Here is a 17347-nt window from a genome sequence, read left to right as displayed (position 1 = left end):
AAATATTTCTTTCCAATGACAAAATATTGAATTATATACTTTTAATGTTGAATAAAAATATAAATAATTTTTTAATCAGAAATATATAAATTCATTTATCTATTTTTTTAATCTATTCTAATACAATGATGATAAGGATTGTGATTAAGATTCAAATGTACCAATTTCTTTATGTTATTTTTTTATATATCTAATGAATTAAAAAAATAGTTACTATTGAATTATATATAGTTTATTACATGAAATTAAATATATTTATAATTGATATGTCAAATTGATAATATAAAACTATAAATATATTATGAAATTGTTATTAATTGATACGTGCAATTGATAACATATAATATTTTTTAATTTGATACTAATTGATGCGTGCAATTATAAAATATAAAAATATATTACGTTTAAATGATTCATATAAAAAATAGATATATTACATTTAACCTAAATGTATAAAAAAAATAGTTATATTACTCAATTTACGTAATGTTTAAAACAATTAGTGGCAGCACAAAAAAATAATCAGTAAAATTATTTCCTAAATTGGTTGAAAAGTCAGAGTCCTATATAATACCATTTTGATGACACACTCTAAGTTTTATCTCCAACTCAGTTTCCTTTCAAAATTCTTACATGCAATTGTGTTGTGAGTACATATTTTTCATATTACTTCATTGTTATCATATAAATATAACACGTATATTTTTATTTTTTGCAGTTAAATGGCGCCCAAAATTTCACCCATTGAAAAAATTAAGCCAGTAACATCCTGAAATTCTAGACATACTAAGTAATTAATTTTGTGCTCATGTGATTTAATTTATTCTCTGCATAATTTTAAGTGTATAATTTCTATGCTATATAAATATTTTTTTAGTATAAACAATTTGTTTAACTTAGCTAACAGAGATATGAAAACTACCTGCATGAAAATTTTATTTGTGACAAGATTGCATTGTGTACTAAGTGGCAGTGTAATTTAACTCTATGATATAGTCAGGGTCGTGCAAGATGCAAGGTAAATTAGGCATCAGTCTAAGGTCCAAAAACAAATAATTTTTAGGCCTCTAAATTTTTTTTATTATTAACTATTAACAAATTTTAACTGATCAAAATAAAATAATTTAAAATCTCTTTTTTCCCTAAAAACTAGTCAATCAATATCATCTTTTTAAAAATTAACCAATATCACAATTAATGTCATTTAAAGTATTTTATTTATCCCAAAAAAGTAAGTCCATATTAACTTTCCTTTAACATATCTCAATTCCCTAACTAACGTATCTCACTCTCCAGACTGCATTCTTCACGTTTTTTCATCTCCTCATCTTCTGTTCATAAAAAAAATCTATTATTCTCCTTCCCTTGAATGAAACCTATTGTCTATTGATCAAACTTTGTCTCCGCGGCTCAACCTCTCTGGATTTGACATCGTTTGGATTCTGAACGCCTATAAATCGCATACATTCCGGCGTCCTGCGTACGGAGTCTTTCATCTCCATCCCGGTGGATTGGTGGAACAATTCATTTCACGGGCATGACTCTGGGTACGCAGCAATACAATGTGTATCACGTAGCACCCTTGCGCCTGACACATCTAAACAACAAAATCTATGTCTGTTTCCAATTTCAGGTTCTATTGTTCTGTTCATCGATCATCATTTTCTATATTTATTTTAGAGTTTAGTTTATTTAGATTTCTTTAATATTTAGTTAATTTTTTTATTTTGATTATTTACAAAAGAAAATGTCAAATAGAAAGTATGAATCCGGTTATGAAAAATTGAAGAAAAAATGAAAAGTTGAAAAGTTAATTGAATCTCAATGTGGTGCCCTTGATAAATTTGTTATTATTCATAAAAATGACGCAGAAGTAAGTTCAAAATTAAAATTGCTTAAATCATATCAAAAATCAACAATGGTACAAGATAGATTGAATGGATTAGCTATTTTATCTATTGAAAATGAAGTGTTAGAATTGTTTGATTATAAAACTCTGATAAATGATTTTGCAGCTAAAAAAGCTAGAAGATTAATATAAAATTTGATATTTTATATAATATACTAAGTCTCTTTAAAATTATTGTAAAAAAAAAGACCCCTTTAACATTTTCGCCTTAGGCTCCAAAATGTCTGTACATGGCCCTGGAGAGAGTAATCTCAATGTGAGGTTTACTCTGATTACATGTAATCATATGGAGATTAGCACACCAATCAAGGTGTTTAGAATAGAATTTACTAGTTTTAGTATAAAGCAAGAATATCCATTTTTGCAAAACTCTACTTTAACCTTTTTGAGTAAAAAATTTAAAAGTGAAGCACACCACACTTGGTATTGGATGGCACAACTACACATAGCCCATCAAGGTCATTTAGTGTGTCAAATTTGGCCATTAAGTCCTACACAATAATCCAATGGACCATGCTCTAAGCTTCTTCTATAAGTTTCATTTAAACTCTAAAAGCTCACAAAACTTTGTCATTCTTCCTCTCTTTCATGAGCTGGTCATGAGGGAAGGAAACACCATTTTCATTCTTCTTCCAAGCTTTTCCAAGTGTTCTTGAACCCTTCTTCTATCAAGCTTAGGTACATGACCTTCATATTGCTACCTTGTTCTAAATCTGTGTGGCAAGCTGTTTCTCTTGAGATTTTGATGCCAAAAATGAGTTTTTTGGGTATTAAAACCTAGGGTTAGACTTAAGGTGCATCTAAAACAAAAATTTCTAGAGAAAGTTATGAGCAAAACAAGTTAAGGAGATTTTTAGGAAGCCATAATTTTAGCATGAAATTGAATTGGATAGTGTTGTTGTATGAATTGTTTTTCTTGAGTTTTTAACCTCAAAAAATGAGTTTGTTAGGTATGAAAATGTAGGGCAACACATAAGGATTAGGAAAAATCGATTTTCGGAGCACCTAGAAAATCTAAATAAAGCTTAGGAACGAAATTTGGTGAACCTGGACAGCAGGGGAATTTTGAGTATTAGATGATTTAATTCAGTGATTTTAAGCTCAAAAATGAATTTAGAACATGGAAAAATCTTAGGGAAGTAGTAAGGAGTGTTAAAATTGATTTCTAGCAAAATTACAGTACAATAGATTTAAACGGATAAAATTGCTAGAATTGAGCGCTTTGTGTTTTGCATTTTTGAATGACATGATTGAGCATGTTGAACCTTTTATTATGAGATTAAAAATCTGATTTTAGAAAAATTAAATTGATTATTACACATTTATTTTTACTACTTATATATCAATAAATTCATTCACACACACACACACACAGTTCCTGAGAATAGTTCGTATGATTAATCCTCAAATTTGTAAAATAAGTTTTTTTTGTCAAAAATTATATTAAAAATCTGATTTTAGAAAAATTAAATTGATTATTACACATTTATTTTTAACTACTTATATATCAATAAATTCATTGCACCACATTTGTCTACCAAAAACGTCAATAAAAGAATCTTAAATTATCTAAAAATTCTAAAATAAAATTAACAAGTAATAAATAAAATTTTAATAATTTCATCATTGGGGCAGGTATGGGTACAGGTACATGGCGGATAGTGACACCATCCCCGACCCTGATCCCACTTAAAAAAGTCGGGTAATCCCTGTCAAAGTTGGGGTGGGTTCGAGCAGGTATCCATGGGTACGAGTTTTGTTGTCATGTCTAGACACGGCGGCAAGAGCGAGAGTATCAAAGAAAGAGTAAAAAACTGAAGGTTCTATGTCATCTTTGAATGGTGAGGTTGCGTTGAGAAAGTGGATGATGAATAGAGATACATTGAGGTGTAGTGGGTAGAGAGGTTCACTGTATAACATTCCATTTTTCGTAAACTAATTTAAAAGAGATTGCTATTTGTAAATAAATAGAGTTTTAAAAAAATGATAAGTTTTTTTATAATCAAATAAATAAGGAGAAATAACTTTATGAATTAAAATAATGGTTTGAGAGAAAATAAAAATGGTATTTTATTTATTCATTTGATTGGGAATAAAATAGAGTTTGTTTTTATAAAATTATAAAAATAAATAAATAGAGTAAATGATAAGTTTTAAGTACCCTAGCTATAAATAGAGACGTGTTATGTCAATTTTCACACTAATGATGCCTCCTCTTTCTCTCAATTTCGTTTTCCCCTCTTCTCCTCCCAAAACCCTCTTTTTTTCGCATACCACCAAACCTATCTCAGAAAAATGATGATCTCGGACTCATTCGCCATTGGATCATCGGGAAATTTGTTCACTATGGTCAGAGCTCATTTCCGAACATTCTCACTGTTGGTAATTACGAAAAGATGTTGGAGTTGAGAGAAAAACCCTTTTTATCACAACTTTTTCTTTTTCCGTAGAAACCCAAAACTGTCTCAGTAAAACTAAGATCCCAAACTAGTTAACCGTTGGATTGTCATGAAATGTTGATATGTGGTTGACGATTCAATTCCTCAAACCTTCACCGTTGAGATTTGTGAAATAATATTTTTGGAGAGAGAAAACTGAATCGAACGAAGACAGTACACAATGGAGCCTTCAATCCCTTCTCCTTCTCTCTGACGTTTGGGAACCCTATCAGAGCAGTCGGAGAAAAAACTGGAGGAATCTCAGGAAACCGCTAGAGATGCCGTTATTGCTGTGACAATGCACACGTGAGCCCTCTTAGAGGTAAGGGATGAGTTTATCACAATTGGGGTTAGAATGAACATGTGTAGGGATCCTTAGAGGATTAAATTGAAGTTTATTTTGGGATGTTTATTGAATCACAAATTTTCCTTTACGGTTATAAATACAATATTGTTGTGTTTATGTACCAATTGATGTTTTGATGAGAATTAATTGATAAACTTGAGTGCTCTTGATGTTTTTGTGTTTTGACCCATGATTTTGATATAATTATGTGAAATTATTTGAGGGGTTTTACTCCCCATGTTGTGATAAACCTTTGGTATAAATTGTGATGTTGAGATTATGAAATGGTGATTCAAATTGTGAGTATGTGATAAATTGAATCTGTGATGAATGATGAAATACATGTGTATTGAAATGAGATGTATGTATTGAGTTGTGAGCAATGAATTGTGCAATCACACAGTTGTAAGACCCTTTAAGGGCGACGAGTATTGTGATGGGATCCATTGTAGGAACCCGACGAGTTAAAATGATTTTGAAAACAATTGAGTAGTTGTGTGTATTGCATAGTTCATAGGTAAAGTGTGTATGATTCATGAGGTGTGATAACATGCTATTTTGGGATTATACCATTGTGATTGAGATAGAATATATGTGATAAATTGAGTATGTATTGACTTGTAATATATTAGTGCATTGAAATGTTGTGTGCATTGAGTTGTGAGCTATGAATTATACAATCACACGACTATAAGACCTTTCAAAGGCGACAGATTAATAATAAGACCCTTTAAGGGTGGCAAGTTAATGCTAAGACCCTTTAAGTGATAGAAGCTTGCTTGTGGGGCTTCTATGGAGGCTGGATCTTTGAGCTTCAATGGGGTCCTTTAATGGTGATTTTCCACCATATGGAGATGCGGCGGAAGACAAAGGAAAAGAGGTGAGAGGAGGCGCCATCCGTTAAGGAATAAGCCATGGAAGAAGGAGCTTCACCACCAAGATGAGCCTTGGATAAGAAGCTTGGAGAGGATGCTTCAATGGAGGAAAAGAAAGAGGGAGAGAAAGAGAGAGGGGGGGAGCATGAAATTGAAGGAAGAAAAAGGGAGAGAATTTGAACTTTGAGTTGTGTCTCACAAGACTCTCATTCATCAAAGTTACAACTAGTGTTACACATGCTTCTATTTATAGACTAGGTAGCTTCCTTGACAAGCTTTCTTGAGAAAACTTCCTTGAGAAGCTTCTTTGAGAAAACTTCCTTGAGAAGCTAGAGCTTAGCTACACACACCCCTCTTATAACTAAGCTCACCTCCTTGAGAAGCTTCCTTAAGAAGATTCCTAAACAAGTTAGAGCTTAGCTACACATACCTCTCTAATAGCTAAGCTCACCTCCTTGAGATGAGAAGCTAGAGCTTAGCTACACACCCCCTATAATAGCTAAGCTCACCCCGATGACAAAAAACATGAAAATACAAAAAAAAAAGTCCTTACTACAAAGACTACTCAAAATGTCCCGAAATACAAGGCTAAAACACTATACTACTAGAATGACCAAAATACAAGGCCCAGAGGAAGGAAAAACCTATTCTAATATTTACAAAGATAAGCGGGCTCATACTTAGACCATGGGCTCGAAATCTACCCTAAGGCTCATGAGAACCCTAGGGCCTTCCCTTGGATCTCTAGCCCAATCGACTTGCAGTCTTCTACCCAATGCCCTTGCGGGGTAGGATTGCATCATTCCCTCCACCTTAGAAAGGATTTGACATCAAATCCCGAGGTTCTTCATACCTTGGGCTCCTTCCTTCAACACCTGTAAAAAGAACAAAAACATATTTATTAGTGGTGTTTGGTATGTTGAAGGAAGGTAAGGTCTGAAAACCCATTTCCTGGGCATCTTCCCATGAAGGAACATGGTTTCTCACTAACTCAATGAGTGGTGCTACAAGTATAGAAAAATATGGGACAAACCTTTTGTAAAAGTTTGTTAAGTCATGGAAGCCCCAAATTTTTCTTATACTTGGTGGAGTAGGCCACTCAGGAATGACCTTTATTCTCTTAGGGTTCATGGGAACCCCTTGATCACTATTTAAAAAATTAAGAAAAGTAACGCAATAAAACATACCTTTTTCTGTATTTTCATATTGATTATTCCTACCAAAAAGTATGACAAACCTAAGGTGTCCCATATGAGTACCTAAGTTTGTATTGAAACTAAAAATAAGAACAAACCTACCTAATGGGTCCCTATGTACACACACCATGAAGATGTTAGGTGTACGAGTGATTTTACAAAAGAGGGTTGCACCACTCAAAACATTCATCATACCACCTATTTTAGGGACTTGGTGCCTAATAATACCTATTTTGGGCACCAACAAAGCACAAGGATTTAAGCTCTTGCGAACCAAACCCTCATCCAACAACTTCTTTACTTGAGGAATAAACTCAAGCCCAAGAGGTGTGGCAATGCTAGCAAGTGCCTTTTTAAAAAGAGAAAATGTGGAGGTTGTCTAAGTGGGAAAGTTTCTTTAATGTTTGTCTTTATTGTAAAATGAGTTTCCTTCTTAGCTAACCTCTTGGAGGAGACACTTACCTCCTTACACTTCTCTATAACCACTAATGGTTGTCCATCTTCTTGGGGGTAGATTTCTTCACTAGATTCTTCCCCTTTTGCTTCTTCACTTTCACTAGAGGAAGGTGAAGTAGTAGCCTCATCTTGGCTACTATAAATGTCTTGGCCCCTCATAATCATGGTTTTTGTGGTGGGGCATTGAGAAGTAATGTGTCCTCTTCCAAGACATTTAAAGCACTTTATAGAGCTAGTTTTCTCTTGCATACTAGCCTTAGGGGCTTGCTTTTCTATTGCCTTCCCCTTATCATCTTTGGGCTTAGAAGATGTCACCCCTAAGATGCCTTGACCTTGGTCTTTCTTTGGATAAGAGTGAGAGCCATAAGATTTTGAAGTAGACTTCTTTTTAAGTTGTTGCTCTACCCTTATTTCCCAATCTAAGTTAGCCTCTACATTGTCCTTCCCATGGAAGTATGAGAGGTTAATGTTAGCCTCTTGAGGCTTTCTTTCCTTTTCTCTTCTATGGGAGTGAGGTCTAAGATGTGACCTATGCCTTCCTTCGTAATAGTCACGAAGTTCTTCACTTAGGCTCTTGCAAGAGTTATGACTACTATAGGAGGCATGTTTTCCTCTTTTCATTTCTTTCATTATTTTTCTTCTTTCTTCCTCTCTTATTTTCTTTCTTTCATCTTGACTTATTTCTTCCACTCTTTTTTTCCCTTTTTCTTTTCTCTCTTGTTTTTCTTTCCATAACTTGAGGGAACTCAACTCATCTAAGATTCTAGATAAAGGGTCTTTATGACTAGTACCCTCGCCATTAACACTAGATGAATGATGACTCATGTTGGTTCCTAAGTTGTGGTTCTTTCTTGCTGGAGGTTTGAAAACAAAAAGGTAAAAGAAACTATGGTTTAAGCTAGCCAAAATAAACACTAAAAGTGGTGTGAAAGATAAGGTAAACAACTAATTGGTAAAAGGAAAGCTATCTAGGCGGTTTGACAATGGAAGGTAAAGGAAATAAGCTATGAAAGTAAGCAAGAAAAGTAAACTAAGTGAATCCTAAGAGTGTTTGGATGACCACATCAACGTTCCCAACAAAACACTCACTATCCTAAGGAAATATTGCCTAAAATTATTACACACAAATGGAAGTTTGGTAACCTATTGGAGGCTCCCAACACACTTCCAATGAAAGGCCTTTTTGTTACAAAACTTGAAAGCAATAAAGGTAAGTAAATTGCAAATTAAAAAATTACAAAACGTCCTCAATTTTGGTGGTTGTTATCTCTTTGGTGATTCACTCAATTTGGAGTGCTTCTTAGTCCAATAGCTCTTAAGGTGGTTGGCCCCTTGCTTCTTGACTCAAATTCATCAAGGGATGACACCAATCCTCCTTTCCAATTACCTATATGGCAACTCACAAACAAGGAAACAAAGAGACAAGCAATAACCAAAGACAAAAAAAAAAATGAAATGAAAGCTAAACCAATGGAGTTTTAACAAGACAATTTTTCAAGGATTACTCAACAATTAAAGCAATGCAAAAAGGACATAAAAGCAAGCTAGGACTCAAAGAGAAACTTAGAATGGCTCTAGAGTAGAGTAAAAATAACTGAAAAAAAAGACTCAACAAACCTCTATCTTTGGCACTTGTTTTCACACTAATTTTCAATTGAAATTTAGGAACTAAGATTGGCATAAAATAGGCACCAATTATAGAATAAATTTTGAGCCAAAACAACAAGCACACTTCCCTTTCACCCTTTTTTTTCTGGATACTGTTTTTTTTCTGCCAACTTGTGTGATTTTTTTTATTTTTTCCTTTTATCCAAATCAATTGTTTCTTTTTTGATAAATTTTTTCCAGATGTCTAGAAAATTCAGTAAAAATTTCAGCTCAAAACTCGAAGTAACCATTTCTCAGTAATTTTTACAAGTTTGTATGTCCAAGCTGCCAGCACCAGCGATTTTTTTTAAGCATGGTATATTGATTGCCTTGGGCTTACTTTCAACCCTCTTATGTATGTTGAACTCACAAGGATTGTTTACCACAGTTTTAGGAGTTCAATATTCACTTAGGATCAACATTTCAGCCAGCAATTCAATCACCAAAACTCAAATTCACAATAGACACAATCATAAGGAAACCTAAAAGTTCAAGAAAAGGTTCACAATCAAAGACTCTCTAAGAATTTTGCATGAACATGTTAAGGACTAATTAACATGAAAGATTTGACTCAAATAAAATAATAGGCTAAAAGAATTTCATACACTCATGAACAAATGAGTTAGACAAAGAATCAAGAAAATAAAATTCAGCACAACATAAGAAATCTTATGTGACAAGTTTCATGACTAGACATGACTTCTATGACAAAACTACAATAGGTGAACAAGTCACTCTAGATTTTTGAGGTTTTCTTCTACTTTAATATTTTTGTAAGAATTTTATGGTTTGGGTTTCAGCCACAAAAAATAACAAGACAAAACTCAAAGGAACCTAAACTCAACACAATTCATGGTTCAAGAACAAGAAAAGGAAATTTGAACCATAGAAAATCAAATCTAGCTTCTATAGCAAGTTTAATTGGTGGAAACTCTAAAGAATCATGTTAAAAACATTTAGCACAATACATGTGAGGAGATACATGGAGAAAAAATGAAGAAACAACAATGGAAGAGAAGGTAAAGCAAAAAATTAATGGAGGTTTAAGGAGCACCTACTTGAAGCTCTTGTGCTCTGATTACCACTTGATAGAAGCTTGCTTGTGGGGCTTCTATGGAGGCTGGATCTTTGAGCTTCAATGGGGTCCTTTAATGGTGATTTTCCACCATATGGAGATGCAGCGGAAGACAAAGGAAAAGAGGTGAGAGGAGGCGCCATCCGTTAAGGAATAAGCCATGGAAGAAGGAGCTTCACCACCAAGATGAGCCTTGGATAAGAAGCTTGGAGAGGATGCTTCAATGGAGGAAAAGAAAGAGAGGGAGAAAGAGAGAGGGGGGGAGCACAAAATTGAAGGAAGAAAAAGGGAGAGAAGTTGAACTTTGAGTTGTGTCTCACAAGACTCTCATTCATCAAAGTTACAACTAGTGTTACACATGCTTCTATTTATAGACTAGGTAGCTTCCTTGACAAGCTTTCTTGAGAAAACTTCCTTGAGAAGCTTCTTTGAGAAAACTTCCTTGAGAAGCTAGAGCTTAGCTACACACACCCCTCTTATAACTAAGCTCACCTCCTTGAGAAGCTTCCTTAAGAAGATTCCTAAACAAGTTAGAGCTTAGCTACACATACCTCTCTAATAGCTAAGCTCACCTCCTTGAGATGAGAAGCTAGAGCTTAGCTACACACCCCCTATAATAGCTAAGCTCACCCCGATGACAAAAAACATGAAAATACAAAAAAAAAAGTCCTTACTACAAAGACTACTCAAAATGTCCCGAAATACAAGGCTAAAACACTATACTACTAGAATGGCCAAAATACAAGGCCCAGAGGAAGGAAAAACCTATTCTAATATTTACAAAGATAAGCGGGCTCATACTTAGACCATGGGCTCGAAATCTACCCTAAGGCTCATGAGAACCCTAGGGCCTTCCCTTGGATCTCTAGCCCAATCGACTTGCAGTCTTCTACCCAATGCCCTTGCGGGGTAGGATTGCATCATTAAGGGCGACGAGTTAATGCTAAGACCCTTTAAGGGTGACGAGTTAATGTGCGACGGGTATTGTGATGGGAACCACTATGGGGACCCGACGAGTTTAATCACAAGTGCAACGAGATAAAACTATTTTGAGAACAATTGAGGAGTCATGTGTTTTGTACAGTTCATAGATAGAGTCTATGTGCTAAAATGTTTTTTGGATTGGACCTAAATCAGGAGGGAGAGGCCCTGACGGACTCTTTGGAGTGTAGGCCGTGGGGGTAAATACACCCGGTTTGAGAACTCCTTTAAGCCTGTGCCAATTCCACATGGTTAGAACATTCTTGTAAAACAGCGTGACCCTGATTGGTCTCCCTATGATTTTACCTAGTGAGAGTGACCTAACTTACTAGTATGTGGTTTGTCTTGTCATGTACTTCTAGGCGCCCGACGAGATTTTTCACTGACATGATACCACATTGCATATAGTATTGAGTCTTAGTGTATATGTTGCATAACGCTTGTGTATTGATCGATATTGATTGACTTGATGATATTGTATTTTGATCCTTGAGTACGTGAATGTTGTGAAAATGAATGAGATGTGTTGTGTTGTGATGTGATGTTGGGGGACAAAATGGTGAAATGATGTGAGTTATGTTTAAGTAAGTTTTATTTTGTTTATATGATATTTATACCTACATGTTATCTTGTTTCTATCCATTAGTTAAGAATGTGATAACTCACTCCCTGTGTGTTGTTTGTGTTCGGATCCTGTGATGATCTTGAACTTTATGTTCGGGGGAGCAGAAGACAAGGTATATTGCATTAAGGAACCTTGTGTTGAAGGACGTCGGGACACCATGCTCTGATAGGATGTGACATTGGGGTATAGGTTTCTATATTAATTGTATGAAGTCTTAGACAACCTTGTTTGAGTCGAGATGACTTTATTATTTATTTGGACAAGTTTGAATGTGATGTAAAAGAAAGTGAATGTGAGCTTTTTACCTTGTTGAAATGATTTTTTTAATGTGTTTAAAAATTTTTTAATTAATTATGATTTATTTTCCTTTTATTAGTACATATATGTATGGGGTAGAGGGTGTCACACACGGGACCTAGGGGAATTTGCGAGTGGTGACTACCTGACATTTGGTGCACTCATTTGGCACGAGGAGCTCACAAGCCTCACTTTATTATTCCTGGTTGGCTCTGAAACTATGCTTTTTAAGTTGAGATCTAGGGATCGATGTACATTGTATCTGTATGTGATGATCACTCCCAACTGTCATCCATATATAAGTGTAAGACCAGCATGACTTGGGAAGCTTGGTGGCAGTGGTTGGGCCCTATTATGAGATAAGTGGAATAGTTATGGGCTTAGGACGCGAGAGTGTTATTTGCTTAGACAACCACACATAGTGGTTACGTAGATTATATATTATGATTTTGTTTGTTGTTTGTGGTGTTTGAGGAACGAAGGACTCACCCCTACAATCAACAACTTTTAGGTTCAGGAGATGTCGAGGGAGTCATGCCCTTTTCAAGCTTAGTGTAGTAGGCAGACATAAAGAGTGTGGCCATGTAAGAATACATGCTCGTCACTTTACACGTGTCACACTCTAGTGCACATGGTGCCAGTAGATAGTCCAGATGCCACGCCCATCACCATCGATCACTTTTGGTACTGCTACATTCCTTGGGAATTTACGTCTCATCTGCAGCTGGAGTGGTTTGAAGACAACAATTTTTATCTGGGCATGGAAGTGCGTCACGATGCTCCATAATTCATAGTGACCCAGTGAGGTTTGATGCGAGAGGTAATGTCCTGAGTTGGAGATTCGAATTAGTACGCCCTATGCAAGTCACTTAGGATTGGGAAGATCACACTGGTATGATGCCCGAAGGGGAGGAAGAGTATCACGAGCTTTTACGAGACTTAGAACCTTCTTCTAAGGAGGAGGATTGATTACTTTCATGTGTCTATACCTCAAGCATTGTTCAATACTTTTAGTCGGATAGTGATATGCTCTAATTTTATGATCCTTTTTGATTATTTTGAGGGATGGGATCTTCATTGCAAATGTATTTTATTTTTTGATGTAGCATATGTATATCGATTGTTTCACTACTTTTGCACTTTGGGTTGTATCCAAATTTCTTCTAAGATGACATTATTTGTTTTCTTTACTTATGTACAAAGGCTTCGTATTATAAATCTACGTTCATTTATTTATGGATTTAATTGTGACATGAAAACTTAACATTTTCCAAGAAGCACACTTATTTTACTTTATTTTATTTTATCTTATTTATAAAAAAACAAAAAAAAATTGATGAGATATTTTGTCTAACTTAAAAATAGAAATTAAAAGTTAATAACGCATGTTCTGTAATATTTATTATTTAAATAGTTTTTAAAGCAAAATTTGAGGAAAAAAAATTTAAGGTGTTACAAAGCCTAGCTACAACCATAGAATGAAGATTAAGAGTTCGAGTTATCAAGCTGTGAAAGCTACCGGAACACAATAGACCTCAGCAGATCAAGAGTATCAAAATGATACTCCTTGACAAAAAGATAATAAAAATTAGTATTCAACTCTTCTTTGTTATCAAAATAATAGTTGATGACACGGTAAAATCATTTTCAAAAAAAGTTGTATCTTATACCCTTTTAACAAAAACAATTTATTTTTATAACATATTAAAAAAAGATTATATATACATATTTCTGCTTTTTAAATTAGGAGTAATAGGTTCTATGCACTTCGTGGAATGAAGTTGCTGAAGAGATGAACGCATACAAGCTTCAATAAGGCCACACGTATTCTCTGATTTTGAAAGTATTATTGAGGAAGACGATGCTTATTTGATGGAAAAATTGGTTGTTGACCTTGACCGGAAATTCAAACCAACCAAGCATAAATATGCATTGTCATTTGTCTGGGTGACAAAGGTCACTAAGTTATTAGACACCAATAGTATACCAAAGGTCTATTTTGATTTTGTGACATATGCTGACTTGGAGGAGCAAATGCAGTTAATGAATTTTTATTTGATTTGTATGAATTTTATTGAAAAGTCTTGTTTTACATTATTGATTTATTCAAATATTGACTTACTCAAAAAAATTAATGGAAATTTACCTTGAAGATTTGGAGTAATTATTGAATTTGGAAATTTTGATTTTTTATATATAAATATTCTGTATTTCTTATTTAAAATTAGTAATTACATTATTTCTACAATATATGAATTAATCAAAATTTTACTTTGGAAATATGCTTCTTCTTCTTTTTAATTAGGAGTAATAGGTTCTATGCACTAGGTGGAATGAAGTTGCTGAAGAGAGATGAACTCTTATCTCATACAAAATAAATCAGACGCTCTTGTTGTAGTGATTTTGCAGTTGTGTAAGTTGAAGCCTTTTAATGATAAATAATTATTTTTATTTTTTTATATTGTGTTATACATCTGATAGGTACGTAACACTTATATAATTACACATATTACTTTTTATTGTTAGGTAATATGGGTATTTCTAATGTTTGGCATTGCACAAAAATGTTAATCAACGACGACATAGAAGAAATCTCATATTATAAAAAAAGTATTTAAAATTAATATATTTTTAGAAGCATAATAAAGTTTAATAGGTTAATTTACATGTGTTTTTTTAGGCTGGAAAATGGAAATTTCTCTTCTTCACAAGTTATTAGTCATATTTTGGGCTATTCTGCCATGTCACTAGGAGATGATCTTTTGCAAACACAACCACTAACAATGTTAGAAGTTCGTGAGAGTACAAAGGTGTACGATTTATTTGAGTATTCTATAAAAATGAATGGACTGCATATTACATAATACATGATAAACCAAAGTAACATTTTATGTTTTTAACTTTTAAGAATTGTTTATGTACTGTGCTTGCAAGGATTAACAGTATTGACAAACATAAAAAACGATATTATAACCCATGCCTCCATTGCAAAAGAAAGGTTGAACCAACTGGAAATAAATTTTATTGTGTTAACTACAACTACAAGAAAGGTGGTTGCTGGAGTACCTGGGTACACATTTTTTAATTGGCAGCTACAATTTTGTAAATTCAATATTCAATATTTTAATTTCAGTTCATTAATTTTAGTATATTCAAAATTTACTACAAGAAAAATAGTAAATTAAATGAAGACATTTATAAAAATATAATTATCAAAATAGTATGAATTTGTTTTAATTCAATTGTAGTAATTTAAAAAATGCTAAATTATTATTTTTGTACTAAACAATTAATGAGATGGTTTTTGTTTAGGATTTGAACCGTTTTTAATTTTCTATTCATTGATAATGTACTGATGTGAATTGTACGTGTGCAGGCTAAGAGTACATATTAATGTACTTGATAGCACAGGAAATGAAACTTTTGTAATTTTTGAAACAGAATTGGAATATTTTGTTAGAAAGACTGCAACAGATATAATATATTCCTGAGGTAATAATTGGTAAAATTTAAATTGATAAGTAAATGCAATTTTTATTCTCTAGGAAAATATTATTGAATATTCACGATTTTTAATTGATAAGTAAATGCAATTTTTATTCTCTAGGAAAATGGAGAAGATGATTATCCTATTGAGTTTCATTTGTTTTTAGAGCAGTAATTTCTCTTCAAGTTAGACATCAAGGTGAATAATTGGTAAAATTTTACAATGAGGAGAGTCACAGAAAAAAAAATTGATTGCGCAGTTCAAGACCATATTCCATTGAGGTATTGATTAATTTTAAATATTATTTAGTTCATTATCCGAATTTTATTCATATTATTTTTTGTTTTCTATTAATTCAAAATTTATTATTTAATATGAATTAATCTTCATTTCACATGTTGAGACTGATGAGACTGAAATTGATGGAAACAAGAAATTGTCAACCGAAGTGGATGAGGTTACTTTAAAATTTTACTTGATATAAAATTTAAAATATCATCACTTTTAATTAATATAAATAAATATTTTTTAATTTTAAAAACATTATATATATTTTTAAAATAATGAAGATTTAATTTTAATTATTTATTTGTCACATGTTTCTTATTTTATCACCATCAAATTTATATGTATTATTTTAAATTGTCACATGTTCTTATTTTATCATCAATTTTATTTGTCAAAATAAATATAACTCTTCAAATACAATTATTTGTTGTCAAAGTAAATATAAAACAACAAAAATTAAAAATTTCAAAAACTTTTTTACCTTGTGTATCACACGGGTCAAAAAACTAGTTAGTATTAAAATAAAGAATTGATGGTTGGTGTAATTTGATCTTATAATTTAATTGGATATATGTAGAGAGAGAAAGATGACATTTGAAATCAGAATGATAATGAGAATGGTCATTCTCATCTATTAGATTAATATGAAAGGTCAAAATTAAAATATTTTAAATTCAAATTAAAGCCTTATTTAACCATAGATTTTCTATAAGATTTACTAGAAAAAAATTAAATATTTTAAAGATTTAATTTATGTCATGATCGTCATCACAAATCATCATTACCATTGTGATCACCACTGTTGCTAGCTAGCGTGAAGGTGATCACGACACTGGTGGCAATGACAACAATGATGATGGTGGTAGTAACGCCAATGATCATAGTGGTGATCACAGTGGTGGTGACAACGAAAACAATAATAGTTATGTTGGTGGTAACAACGATGGTGACAATGACGATCATGGTGGTTGTGACAACAACAATGATGGTCATATTGATAGCGACAACAATAACCATGACGGTGATTGTAGTGATGGTGGTGGTTGTGATAACGATCTTATCGTAAATTAAATCTTTAAAATATTTAATTTTTTATTTAATTAAAATTTTTAATAAATAAATATGTTTTAGCACATAAATTATATTTTAGATTTATGATAAAAAATTTATGGTGATAAATATTATTTAATTAATAATGTTTTAAAGAAAATCTTGAAATTCATGTTAAAACTAAAGAACTAAGAATGATATGTTGAAAAGACAAGAGGTTAAGAAAAATTTTGAAACATAATCTGGTTAAAGAAAAACAATTTAAAAATTATAGCTAAAAATGCTTTCGTTTTGGAAATATGACTTATGTAAAAAAAAATTGCAATACAACAGTTGGAAGTTGGAACACACATAAAATCAATCAAATGTAATAAACAATTTTTTCCCTCAGTCAGCAGACATCTGAAATCAATTAAATGCAATTTTGAGTGCTGCTAGGTGCACCCAGCACTTGAGGTGAAAAGCCCGTAATGCCCCTCGGTTATTTTTTAAAAATAAACGCGTGACTCTCTCTCTCCCACTACTCTCTCTCTCCGTTGCAGTTTCTTTTTCTTCTTCCTCACACAACCTTTGATTCTTCTTCTTCCTCAAAGTGTTTGATTCTTCTTCCTCAGAGCCATTTTCGTATTTTGTTGGTGACCTCTTGAACCTGTCTCTCTCCCACTACCTTCTTCTTC

Source organism: Glycine soja, chromosome 7 (assembly GCF_004193775.1).
Source record: "Glycine soja cultivar W05 chromosome 7, ASM419377v2, whole genome shotgun sequence".
Classification (NCBI taxonomy): Eukaryota; Viridiplantae; Streptophyta; class Magnoliopsida; order Fabales; family Fabaceae; genus Glycine; species Glycine soja.
Note: the sequence above shows the minus strand (reverse complement) of the source record.